The sequence below is a fragment of the Oryctolagus cuniculus genome, chromosome 8 (genome assembly GCF_051225735.1).
Source record: "Oryctolagus cuniculus isolate XC-2025 breed Fujian yellow rabbit chromosome 8, ASM5122573v1, whole genome shotgun sequence".
Taxonomy (NCBI): Eukaryota; Metazoa; Chordata; class Mammalia; order Lagomorpha; family Leporidae; genus Oryctolagus; species Oryctolagus cuniculus.
Genome location: NC_142874.1, coordinates 8,044,966 through 8,058,715, shown reverse-complemented (window position 1 = coordinate 8,058,715; position 13,750 = coordinate 8,044,966). Strand labels below are relative to the sequence as shown.

The window sequence follows — 13,750 nt, the reverse complement described above, 5'->3', positions numbered from 1 at the left end:
ATATTTATTTATTAGAGTAGGTCCAGGAGGAATTACCATAGGCAACATTTTCCCAACCTAATTTCCAGACTGACAGAGGGGAAAAAAAGAGCTTCTCCTTCAATTATTGAAATTGATGAGATTTTACTCTGTTTACAACTAACCTTCAGTAGGAATTTGTGAATTCCCTGGCTTTAAAAATGGCTTTGGGCTTTTTTTTTTTTTTTGTCCTTTAGATAAAATTACACCTTGAAACCATTGAAAGATGAAGAACTAAATTATCTGCTTTATTTCACAGCAGTGGAATAATACTCACTGAAACCGAATGCTGATTTGTGGGGAAGTCAATGCAGCAGGATTCACTAAGGTGGAATTAGGCTTCACCATCTCCCTACACACTTACGATGTAGAGCACCAATGTCCACCTCACCCTGACCCTCATGTCTATTCCTACTCTTGCTCCTCCTCTTTTTCTTTTTTTTTTCTTTTTCCACTTTCTTCCCAATGGAAAAGTAAAAACAAAACAAAACAAACACACTAACACAACTTCAAATAACTGTAGACATATATAGGCAGATAAGCAGGAATACATAGTGACAAGATCTTAGCTTTTTTTCTGTAGTAATGATAGTAGTGTGGGTGTAGCTGGCGTTGATATAGTATGTTGTCTTGTAGAAGGAAAAAATTAGCAAACTTTTGGGACACCTTCATTTAACAAGTGCCAGCATTATACTGATTGTGTTCCCAGTACTGCTGTAAATGTTTCCCCAGGATAACTCATTTAATAATCACAAATACACTGAGTGAGTATGCTCATTATCCTACTTCACCGATCAGAGTATTGCAGCATAAAGGTGCCCAAGTGACTTCACCAAGTAACGTGGACTTGTGTTGATTCACCTGGCTTACTGGCTAGAGTCTCTGTATCCTTAAATATTGTATTTTGCAAGCTCTTCTATGTGAAGAAGTTTTGGAGGCGTTGATTTCCTGGTACATGTCTTAACTCTACAGTGCTAGATAGCAGCGGAGTGCCCACTCTGAAAGTATGGTGCTTCACAAACAATCCCCGGTGAATCTTCATGATTAAGTTTGGGTGAACTATTATGTTCCGGAGACTAAAATATCTTTAATCATTTGAAAGCAAATTTTGATAAAAGCTCCTTCAGTAAGGTGGTGGGAGGATTGTTTATTTCTTTCGATATCTGAGCAGCAGAATTGTGAACTCACTTGCCATCATGATCCATCTGGGTTTTTTTCAATTTACTGCTATATTTTGAAGGATTGCTTATGTATGTAATTCTGGGTTTCAGAACATGAGCGAGCATTGCTGATTATTTCTGGAGGAAAAACTACATAGTCATGTAGATTTTGTACTACTATATAAAATTGTTCTTTAAACCCCCTTGAGAATCAGTGTTCCTGTCCATCCTCTCTACTCCTTTCAGCCAATTTGGCCAGTTTATTTTCTCTACTTTCCATTAAGTTATTTTAAATTTTCTCCCTTACACATGCATGAGAAAGCTCCTGTTTCTATGCCCCATCCCCTAGTGCTCTGACCCTGAAGAATGAGCACATGCCATGGAGCTACTGTGGGAGCCAGGTGGTGTTGTTTATGACTAGAATCTTTCCAAATCATACTCTAAACTCAGATGAATCGATAAGATGGAACAAGCCTATGTGCTTACTTCTATTCTCTGGGAACATGGAAGATTCTAAAAGCATTCTCCTGGAGGTGTTTTCCCATTTCCTAATTACAGAGTTCTCTGCACCACACCAAATTGCAAGGAGTTGTAAATCACATCACAGGAGTTTCTTTTTAGAGCATGGTTGTTGCTTTCTGCTTGTAGTGTCATTATTCACTTGCAGTCTCTGCCAGCCATTTCCATAAAGTCCTCGTGAGTGTTTCTTCCAGACTTGGCACGTGCTGATGTTTCAGTACGATGCTGTGGCACACAGACAAGTGCGGCACTACCTATCCCTGGTTGCAGTAGGGGTTACAAACCCAAGTGCAAAGTGAGACTGGAGTTTTGTAAGGTTCGTGTTAGGACTTTTATTTTGGAAACTGATGTGGAACTAAGTTGCTTAGTTTTCTAGAGAATCCTAGGAACAATCTACCGACACACGTTTTATTCTATATTCTCCTGTCCTTTTCTTACACCTTATCCTACAGATCAGAAGCTTATTCAAATAAGTAATGCTAATATGTTTCACCCAGATCTACTACTACCATTAAAGTAATTTCATTCCAGAAACAAATATTGATTTTGGCTATACAGAATATTTATACTGTATTTCATAATATTCTCATATCCTATTTGTAATTAAACCCATTTTAACTGCGAGTTTACCACCTTTATGGCAGTCCAGATGCATATGTGGATAGAGCCATTTTGCCTGCAGGCATGACCACATAATTGAATTTGCAAATCATGTCCATGATGAGCCCTTGTGATATAGCCTGCATTGCTTGCTTCTAAAATGACTTCATTAAAGAAGTTGATACATGTGATACACACACACACAAAAAAACTTCTAAAGTGAGTTGATTAAACAAGTTTGCATGGAACAGAGTTTCTGCCAAAGCATTCTTAGTGAGGACACCCTCCTCCTGGATGTAGTGCAGCTGCCGGAACTGATTAAGCAAAGTAATTGACCTATGATCAAGAATAGCATTGAGTTCTCATAGGAACATTGGCTCCCACGAGGACAAGCATCGACTTTCCCAGACTGACTTATCAAGGAGTAAACCAAGTCACAAAGTGCCCCACCGATGTCTTGACAGTCATGTTCTGAAGACTATCAAGTAATGTTGCAAGTAATCAGTTATATAAGTGCTCAGTAGGCTAATCCTCCACCTGCGGTGCCGGTACCCCGGGTTCTAGTCTCGGTTAGGGCACCGGATTCTGTCCCAGTTGCTCCTCTTCCAGTCCAGCTCTCTGCTGTGGCCTGGGAAGGCAGTGGAGGATGGTCCAGGTGCTTGGGCCCTGCACCCACGTGGGAGACCAGGAGAAGCCCCTGGCTCCTGGCTTTGGATCAGCAACCATTTGGGGGGTGAACCAGCGGAAGGAAAACCTTTCTCTCTGTCTCTCACTGTCTAACTCTGCCTGTCAAAAAAAAAAAAATCAGTTCTATATGCATGTGCACTGTACAATAGCTGATTTAATTCTTGTCAATAAAAGAAGCTCACTATTGGTTCCAGCGATGCTCTTCAGAGAGAATTCCCATATCCTAGCTCTCCTTCACTTCCAGTACACTCCCAACACAAGTTAGACACACACACACATGAAATGATGCAGTATGTCTCAACTGCTGACTATAAATATGCTATTGAGAATGCATAATATCCCAGAAAATAAAATGAGAAAATATTGTTGGTACATATTCACAGCAAATGTAACAATCCAGGCATGGGCCAAATCAATAATCCCCAAATCTGAGCAGACAAACAAATAATCTTTAGAATCACAGAACTCGTTTTTATTTGCTTTGATTTTTTCCCACTGTATTTTTTAGGAATGAGTGTGTTCTTTACATAAGTTGGAACATTTACACTGTAATAAATAAGTCAGGTAGCATATGGTTAACCATTACTAATGGTCTCTCCCTTCTTGGTTTTACAAGTTGATGGTTATATTTGAGATGCAGAGGGCATCTCATTGGAGCACTGGTTCCAGTCCCAGCTGCTTCCCTTCTGATTTCGCTCCCTGCTAATGCACCTGGGAAACAGCAGAGGATGGCCCGAGTGCATGAGGGGAGACGGGATGAAGCTCCAGGCTTCTGACTTCAGATCTGCCAAGCTCCAGCTATTGCAGCCATTTTGAGAGTGAGTCAGTGGATGGAAGATTCATTCTCTTTCTCTTTCTCTCTCTCTCCTCCCCCCATGCCTTTCCCTCTGTAACTCTGCCTTTCAAATAAATAAATCTTTTTTTGAAAAAGAAAAGAAATTGGGGCTGGCACTGTGTTGTAGCAGGTAAAGCAGCTGCCTGCAGTGCCGGCATTCCATATGGGCACCAGTTCTAGTCCTGGCTGCTCCTCTTCCAATGCAGCTCTCTGCTGTGGCCTGAGAATGCAGTATAAGATGGTCCAAGTCCTTGGGCCCCTGCACCCATGTAGGAGACCTGGAGGAAGCTCCTGGCTTCAGATTGGCCCAGCTCCGTCCATTGCAGCCATCTGGGGAGTGAACCAACGGATAGAAGACCTCTCTATCTCTCTGCCTCTCCTCCTCTCTATGTAATTCTGACCTTTAAGTAAAATAAATAATAAATCTTTTAAAAAATGAAATGCAGAGGTTTAGGTAGGGAGATAGAAGGCCCACCCCACCTGTCTACTAGCTCACTCCCCAAATGCCCACAATAGCCAGGGATGGGCCAGACCAAAGTCAGGAATCTGGAACTCAATCCAGGCGTCCCAGGAGGGTGGCAGGGTTTTAAGCACTTGAGCCATCCCCTGCTGTGTCCCAGGGTGCACATTTGCAGGAAGCTCAAATTGGGGGTGGACCTGGGACCTGAATCCTGGCACCCTAATACAGGATGTGAATGTACAAAGCATATGTCATTAGCACTTGTGCCAAATGATATGCTGCTGGCATAAAAATGCTGTAACATGTTTGCCTCTAATACTTATGTAGACAGTATATTTCACTTTGTGTTTTTGTGGGGGTGCAAACTGTTGAAATCTTTACTTAATGCGTACTAAACTGATCCTCTGTAAAAAAAAAAAAAAAAAAAAAAAAAAAAAAGGAAATTATCAATTCCCAACTTGACTCTCACTGGGATTAAACATGACAATAGGTCTGATCTGATTTCATCATCATTTAAAAAAATCATCTATTATTTTTCACTTTATGTTTCAGTGTGGGAGCAAACTGTTGAAATCCTTACTTAATGTATACTAAGCTGATCTTCTGTATATTAAGATAATCGAAAATGAATCTTGATGTGAATGGAAGGGGAGAGGGAGTGGGAAAGGGGAGGGTTGTGGGTGGGAGGGACGGTATGGGGGGGAAGCCATTGTAATCCATAAGTCATACTTTGGAAATTTATATTCATTAAATAAAAGTTAAAAAAAAAAGGATTTGGAAAAAAAAAATACTTATGTAGAAAAGTAAGAATAAAAAAATACGTTCTTCCTGTATTTGTGATGAGCAGTGATGTGATGTCTAGAGTAAGGTGTAGTACGTGACCCAGAGGGGTGAAATGACGTGTGCTTATTCAGCTCAGTGGAGGGTGGGGCTTCTGTGTTGTTTTTGAAACTGAAACCCTCAGGGACGGATAATGTTTCTCGTGTGGAGTACACGTGCTTGTTCCGGTGTGAATGCAGCCACGCTCTGCTTCTCACAGCATGCACACAGCAGCTGGCTGTAGGCTACGTCTCTTCTCAAGTTGCCTCTAAGCCCATTTGAAAGAAATAACAAAGGAGTGCAGCAGAGATGTAGTCTCTTCTCATATACAGCGTTAGTGCATTTAGACATTTGGGCACAGGAAGTCCCTGGCGGTTAGCATCTCTTCTGATTTTGAAAGATCAAAAACACAAAATAAAACCAGCAGTAACAGTAACAGCAACAAAGAGGCCAAACGTTTTAATTACTAACACCCACAGTATTTCTTCCTATATCTATTTCTCCAAGCCTCTTAATCCCTAAAAATATGTAAATGCATCACTATGGCACTAAGTGATTCCTGATTAGGAGAAGGCCTTAGTTTGCTGGAATGATATGACAATAGTCATGAAGGAAATGTCCATTTGGAGACCACATGTAGCATAATGATGTTACAGATGATACCTGATAAACAGGATGCACTATTTTGAGTATTCTAATATATAAGACAATCTCAAGTGTTCACGGTTTACTGTCTTCAAGGTCATGATTTTATATTTGATAACAGGGAATACATGTCTTTTTGGAACATTATTTCTTCATTGATGGCTCCGTTTCCATCTGCAGTATGAGAAGCAGCTTGCTGCATTGTGTTTTTGCCAACACAGGCATCTCTGCTTAGGGACAGCTGTGCCAGAAGTTCTGTGAAATTTCTCTAATGGTAGACACCAAAATCTGTATATAGAGCTAAACGTGTAAAGGCATCAGGATTAAATAGCATAGTTTAACGCTGATGAAAAAGATTTTGAGCTGCTGCTTCCTCTTGAATAATCCAGGAAAACTAACAGTGACATCCTGTTACACATGGCATTCATGAAAGGTGCAATTTTGAAAGGTGTAGACTCTCTGAATATGTATGCATAGCACCATATTTTATCTTTTTTTTCATTTTTTTTACTTTTATTTAGTAAATATAAATTTCTAAAGTAGAGTTTATGGATTACATTGGCTTCCCCCCCCCCATAACTTCCCTCCCACTCGCACCCCTCCCATCTCCTGCTCCCTCTCCCATCCCATTCACATCAAGATTCATTTTCAATGATCTTTATATACAGAAGATCCATTTAGTATATATTAAGTAAAGATTTCATCAGTTTGTACCCACACAGAAACACAAAGTGTAAAACACTGTTTCAGTACTAGTTATAGCATTGATTCACATTGGACAACACATTAAGGACAGATCCCACATGAAGAGTAGTAACTACACAGTGACTCCTATTGTTGACTTAACAATTGATACTCTTGTTTTTTTGTTGTTGTTGTTTTTAACTTTTATTTAATGAATATAAATTTCCAAAGTACAGCTTATGGATTACAACGGCTTCCCCCCCATAACGTCCCTCCCACCCGCATCCCTCCCCTTTCCTACTCCCTCTCCCCTTCCATTCACATCAAGATTCATTTTCGAATCTCTTTATATACAGAAGATCAATTTAGCATACATTAAGTAAAGATTTCAACAGTTTGCTCCCACACAAACATAAAGTGAAAAATAATAGATGATTTTTTAAATGATGATGAAATCAGATCAGACCTATTGTCATGTTTAATCCCAGTGAGAGTCAAGTTGGGAATTGATAATTTCTTTTTTTTTTTTTTTTTTTTTTTTTTTTTTTTTTACAGAATATCAGTTTAGTATACATTGAGTAAAGATTTCAACAGTTTGCACCCCCATAGAAACACAAAGTGAAATATACTGTTTGAGTACTCGTTATAGCATTAAGTCTCAATGTACAGCACATTAAGGACAGAGATCCTACATGAGGAGTAAGTGCACAGTGACTCCTGTTGTTGACTTTACCAATTGACACTCCTGTTTATGGCATCAGTAATCTCCCTATGCACCAGTCATGAGTTTCCAAGGCTATGGAAGCCCCTTGAGTTCTTTGACTCTTATCTTGTTTAGACAAGGTCATAGTCAAAGTGAAGGTTCTCTCCTGCCTTCAGAGAAAGGTACCTCCTTCTTTGAAGACCTGTTCTTTCCACTGGGATCTCACTCACAGAGATCTTTCATTTAGGGTGGTGTTTGTTTTTTTTTTTTTTTTTTTTTTTTTTTTTTTTTTTTTTTTTGCCAGAGTGTCTTGGCTTTCCATGCCTGAAATACTCTCATGGGCTTTTCAGCCAGATCGGAATGCCATTAGGGCTGATTCTGAGGCCAGAGTGCTGTTTAGGACATCCGCCATTCTATGAGTCTGCTGAGTATCTCACTTCCCATGTTGGATCACTCTCCCCTTTATTTATTCTATCGGTTAGTGTTAGCAGGTACTAGACTTGTTTATGTGCTTCCTTTGACTCTTAGTCCTTTCATTATGATCAATTGTGAACTGAAATTGATCACTCGGACTAGTGAGATGGCATTGGTACATGCCACCTTGATGGGATTAATTTGGAGTCCCCTGGTATGTTTCTAACTCTACCATTTGGGGCAAGTCAGCTTGAGCATGTCCCAAATTGTACATCTCATCCCTCTCTTATTCCTACTCTTGTGTTTAACAGGAATCACATTTCAGTTAATTTTCAACACTTAAGAATAACTGTGTATTAATTTCAGAATTAAACCAGTCATATTAAGTAGAACAGACAAAAAAACTACTAAGAGGGATAATGTGTTAAGTTGTTCATTAACAGTCAGGGCTATGCTGATCAAGTCACCGTTTCTCATAGTGTCCATTTCACTTCAGGAGGTTTCCTTTTTGGTGTTCAGTCAGTTGTCACCAATCAAGGAGAACATATGGTATTTGTCCCTTTGGGACTGGCTTATTTCACTCAGCATGATGTGTTCCAGATTCCTCCATTTTGTTGCAAATGACTGGATTTCGTTGTTTCTTACTGCAGTATAGTATTCTAAAGAGTACATATCCCATAATTTCTTTGTCCAGTCTACCGTTGATGGGCATTTAGGTTGGTTCCAGGTCTTAGCTATTGTGAATTGTGCTGCAATAAACATTAGGGTGCAGACCGCTTTTTTGTTTGCCAATTTAAATTCCTTTGGGTAAATTCCAAGGAGTGGGATGGCTGGGTCGAACGGTAGGGTTATCTTCAGGTTTCTGAGGAATCTCCAGACTGACTTCCATAGTGGCTTGACCAGTTTGCATTCCCACCAACAGTGGGTTAGTGTCCCTTTTTCCCCACATCCTTGCCAGCATCTGTTATTGGTAGATTTCTGGATGTGAGTGAGCCATTCTAACTGGGGTGAGGTGAAACCTCATTGTGGTTTTGATTTGCATTTCCCTGATTGCTAATGACCTTGAACATTTTTTCATGTGCCTGTTGGCCATTTGGATTTCCTCTTTTGACAAATGTCTATTGAGGTCCTTGGCCCATCTCTTAAGTGGGTTGTTGGTTTTGTTTTTGTGGAGTTTCTTGATCTCTTTGTAGATTCTGGTTATTAACCCTTTATCTGTTGCATAGTTTGCAAATATTTTTTCCCATTCTGTCGGTTGTCTCTTCACTCTCCTGACTGTTTCTTTTGCAGTACAGAAACTTCTCAATTTGATGCAATCCCAATAGTTGATTTTGGCTTTGACTGCCTGTGCCTCCCGGGTCTTTTCCAGAAACTCTTTGCCTGTGCCAATATCTTGAAGGGTTTCTCCAATGTTCTCTAGTAACTTGATGGTGTCAGGTCGTAGATTTAGGTCTTTAATCCATGTTGAGTGGATTTTTGTGTAAGGTGTAAGGTAGGGGTCTTGCTTCATGATTCTGCACGTGGAAATCCAATTTTCCCAGCACCATTTATTGAATAGACTGTCCTTGCTCCAGGAATTGGCTTTAGATCCTTGATCAAATATAAGTTGGCTGTAGATGTTTGGGTTGATTTCTGGTGTTTCAATTCTGTTCCATTGGTCTATCCATCTGTTTCTGTACCAGTACCATGCTGTTTTGATTACAACTGCCCTGTAGTATGTCCTGAAATCTGGTATTGTGATGCCTCCGGCCTTGTTTTTGTTGTACAAGATTGCTTTAGCTATTCGAGGTCTCTTGTGCTTCCATATAAATTTCAGCACCATTTTTTTCAGATCTGAGAAGAATGTCTTTGGTATCTTGATTGGTATTGCATTGAAAGTGTAAATTGCTTTTGGGAGAATGGACATTTTGATGATATTGATTCTTCCAATCCATGAGCATGGAAGATTTTTCCATTTCTTGGTATCCTCTTCTATTTCTTTCTTTAAGGTTTTGTAATTTTCATCGTAGAGATCTTTAACGTCCTTGGTTAAGTTTATTCCAAGGTATTTGATTGTTTTTGTAGCTATTGTGAATGGGATTGATCTTAGAAGTTCTTCCTCAGCCATGGCATTGTCTGTGTATACAAAGGCTCTTGATTTTTGTGCATTGATTTTATACCCTTCTACTTTGCCAAAATCTTCTATGAGTTCCAATAGTCTCTTGGTAGACTTCTTTGGGTCCCCTAAATAAGAATCATATCATCTGCAAAGAGGGATAGTTTGAGTTCTTCCTTCCCAATTTGTATCCCTTTAATTTCTTTTTCTTGCCTAAAACTCTGGCTAGAACCTCCAGAACTATATTGAATAGCAGTGGTGAGAGTGGGCATCCCTGTCTGGTACCAGATCTCAGTGGAAATGCTTCCAACTTTTCCCCATTCAATAGGATGTTGGCTGTGGTTTTTTCATAGATTGCTTTGATTGTATTGAGGAATGTTCCTTCCAAACCCAGTTTGCTTAGAGTTTTCATCATGAAAGGGTGTTGTATTTTATCAAATGCTTTCTCGGCATCTATTGAGATAATCCTATGGTTTTTCTTCTGCAGTCTGTTAATGTGGTGTATCACATTGATTGTCTTGTGCACATTAAACCATCCCTGCATACCAGGGATAAATCCCACTTGGTCTGGGTGGATGATCTTTCTGATGTGTTGTTGCATTCTATTGGCCAGAATTTTATTGAGGATTTTTGCATCTATGTTCATCAGGGATATTGGTCTGTAATTCTCTTTCAATGCTGCATCTTTTTCCGGCTTAGGAATTAAGGTGATTTTGGCTTCATAGAAAGAATTTGGGAGGACTCCCTCTTTTTCAATTGTTCTGAATAGTTTGAGAAGAATTGGAGTTAGTTCTTCTTTAAATGTCTGGTAGAATCTTTTTAAAATCAATGAACCATTCATGTCTAAATTGGAAAAGTGGTTCAAAAACCAAGAAATATTTTCTAATAATAGATCTATTACAATTGGTCATATTTAGTTTTTTTTGACAATTAGTGGTTAGGTCAGTCATACTGAAAAAATGTACAGAAGTGAGTCGTCGTAAAAATTGAAGTCTGTCATTGGGGGACGCCACTGCTTGTGACACTGACATCAACTACTGGAGAATCGGATTCAAGTCTCGGCTTTTCTGTTTCCAGTATAGCTGCCTGCAAATGTGCCTGGGAAACCAGCAGAGGATGGGCCAAGTGCATGGGTCCCTGCCACCCACACTGGAAACCGGGATGGGGTTCAAGGCCACTAACTTCAGCTTCCCTTTCCAGGCTACTGCAACCATTTGGTGAGTGAACCTGTGGATGGAAAATCTCTGTCACTGACTTTCAAATAAGTAAAACTCTTAAAAAAAAATTAAAAAAAAAGCCGGTGCCACTGCTCACTAGGCTAATCCTCCACCTAGCGGCGCCAGCACACCGGGTTCTAGTCCCGGTCGGGGCACCGGATTCTGTCCCAGTTGCCCCTCTTCCAGGCCAGCTCTCTGCTGTGGCCAGGGAGGGCAGTGGAGAATGGCCCAAGTGCTTGGGTCCTGCACCCCATGGGAGACCAGGAGAAGCACCTGGCTCCTGCCATCGGATCAACGCGGTGCGCCGGCCGTGGCGGCCATTGGAGGGTAAACCAATGGCAAAGGGAAGACCTTTCTCTCTCTCTCTCTCTCTCTCTCTCTCTCACTGTCCACTCTGCCTGTCAAAAAAAAAAAAAAAAAAAAAAAAAAGTCTGTTAGTGACCCAGGACACCATCATCAGCCCTGCTTAGACACTAGCACATATTATGTTTACTTACCAAGATTGTCTGATCTTAAACATACTGTAGTTACTCTCTCATGCTCACTCTGTGCATACTGGCAGTTAGCTGCCTCTGAAGTTGTCTCTCTTGAAATAAGTTCGTTTTGGCTGTGGGTTCACACCTTGTCTCTTCTCTGTTCTTCCCAGCTTTCTGTGCAGGCATCTTAAGCTCTAGGCTGGGCTGTTCCCTATAACAGCAAACAATGAGGGGATGGCGTTGTAGCACAGCCAGTTTAGTAGCCGCCTGTGAAGCTGGCATCCAGCAGGGGCCCTGCGTTGTGTCTCTGCTAATGACCTGGGAAAGAAGCAAGGGACGGCCCAAGTGTTTGGGCCCTGTCACCTGTGTAGGAGACCTGGACGAAATCCCTGGCTCCTCACTTCTACCTGGCCCAGCCTGGGCTGTTGCGGCCTTTGGGGAGTGAATGAGCAGACACAAGATGTGTCTGCCTCTCCCTCTCTGAAACTCTGCTTTCAAACAAATCAAAAATGTTAAGAATTTTAGTTAGTTCCTTTTATATAAGGACTGATAAAAACTTATCTAAATAAAGGCATTACTGTCCATAAATATTACTATTTATAAATATTCTTTTATTGCATATAATCTGAGATTGTGACAAATTTACCAGTCTCGTGACGTGGATTTTTATTTTATAATGAGATAGTATAAAGATAATTTATCATATCTTATAATTTTATTATTTTTAGTGTGCGAGTCTAGACATAAGTACAGTTGAGGCCTATTGTAAAAAATAACTACTTTCATGGGCCAGCGCTGTGGCGCAGTGGGTTAATGCCCTGGCCTGAAGCGCCGACATCTTATATGGACACTGGTTCTAGTCCCGGCTGCTCCTCTTCCGATCCAGCTCTCTGCTATGGCCTGGGAAAGCAGTAGAAAATGGCCCAAGTCCTTGGGCCCCTGCACACATGTGGGAGGCCCAGAAGAAGCTCCTGGCTCCTGGCTTTGGATTGGTGCAGCTCTGGCCGTTGCGGCCATCTGGGGAGTGAACCAGCGGAAGACCTCCCTCTCTGTGTCTACCTCTCTCTCTAACTTTGTCTTTCAAATAAATAAAATAAGGCTGGTGTCGCAGCTCACTAGGCTAATCTTCCTTCTGTGGCGCCAGCACCTCAGGTTCTAGTCCCGGTTGGGGTGCCGGATTCTGTCCCGGTTGCCCCTCTTCCAGTCCAGCTCTCTGCTGTGGCCCAGGAGGGCAGTGGAGGATGGCCCAAGTGCTTGGGTCCTGCACCCCATGCAAGACCAGGAGGAGGTGCCTGGCTCCTGGCTTTGGATCAGCATGGTGTGCCGGCCATGGCAGTCATTTGGGGGGTGAACCAACAGAAGGAAGACCTTTCTCTCTGTCTCTCTTTCTCACTGTCTAACTCTGCCTGTCAAAATAAATAAATAAATAAATAAAATGTTTAAAATAATAAGTACTTTCTTAGATTAAGATGTGTTTTTTAGGAGTGAAAATGTGTTTTCCTTTTAAAGGACACTGATGTGAACTGTGTGCTCTGGCTCTCAAATTGGAAATGGAAGTGTGTGGACTACCCTGGAGAATCCGTCCTGACCACCACGGGGCATGAGAGGGAGACAGGCAAAGAAGATGGCAGGTAAGACATTTTATTGGTTATTACAATTATTTTATAAACAAACTGATAAATTATTCCAATAACCTAATCATTCTGATTTTGAAATTAGAGCAAAACCCGAATTCATATCTTGAACCACATGTCTCTCTGGATGGTATGAGGAGTCAAAATCAATTTATAGAGATTATGAATACATGGATTCAAATTATTGGCTTTAAATCATGTCTTTAAAAAAAATTAACAGATTTTTAAGAGCTGTTTGAGGCTTACAGGACATTTCAGTCGAAATTTTAGTTCTCCCCATATACCTGTTCCTCCTCCAGGTTAGGAATTTTTAACATTGTGAGTTAGTGTGGTGCCATTGTTATAATTGGTGGACAAATGTGGATACATCATTATTAGCTAAAGACCATAGTCTGCTTTAGGATTAAGTTCCATGGGTTTTGACAAATGCATAATTTCACATGTCTACATTAGCGTATCCCACAAACTTTCAATGTCCTAATATTCCCCGTGACTTCATTTATACTCCTTTCCCTTGCTTCATGAATGATATCATCACTGGTCATTTTTACTTACTCTGTAACTTCACCTTTTCTGGAATGTCCTATTCATACAAGGGAAATCCTACAAATATGTACTTTCTTGTTAAATAAAAATAAAAAAAATCCAAAGTACAGCTTATGGATTACAGTGGCTTTTTCCTCCCCATAACTTCACTCCCACCCGCAACCCTCCCATCTCCTGCTGCCTCTCCCATCCCATTCACATCAAGATTCATTTTCCATTATCTTTATATACAGAAGAT

At 40.7% G+C, this 13,750-nt stretch overlaps 1 long non-coding RNA gene across 5 annotated transcripts in view; it reads left to right on the top strand.

The window, feature by feature from the left end:
• LOC149124816 (uncharacterized) overlaps positions 1-13,750 on the top strand; it is an 83,438-nt gene that overhangs the window by 622 nt on the left and 69,066 nt on the right. For 3 of the 5 annotated variants that reach the window (XR_016211556.1, XR_016211555.1, XR_016211554.1), the window contains exons 2-3: positions 10,717-10,856; positions 12,842-12,963. This is a non-coding gene — a long non-coding RNA (uncharacterized LOC149124816). Of the gene's footprint in view, positions 1-10,716; positions 10,857-12,841; positions 12,964-13,053; positions 13,587-13,750 lie in introns of those variants that run through there. The other 2 variants (XR_016211557.1, XR_016211553.1) reach the window with 2 other exon arrangements.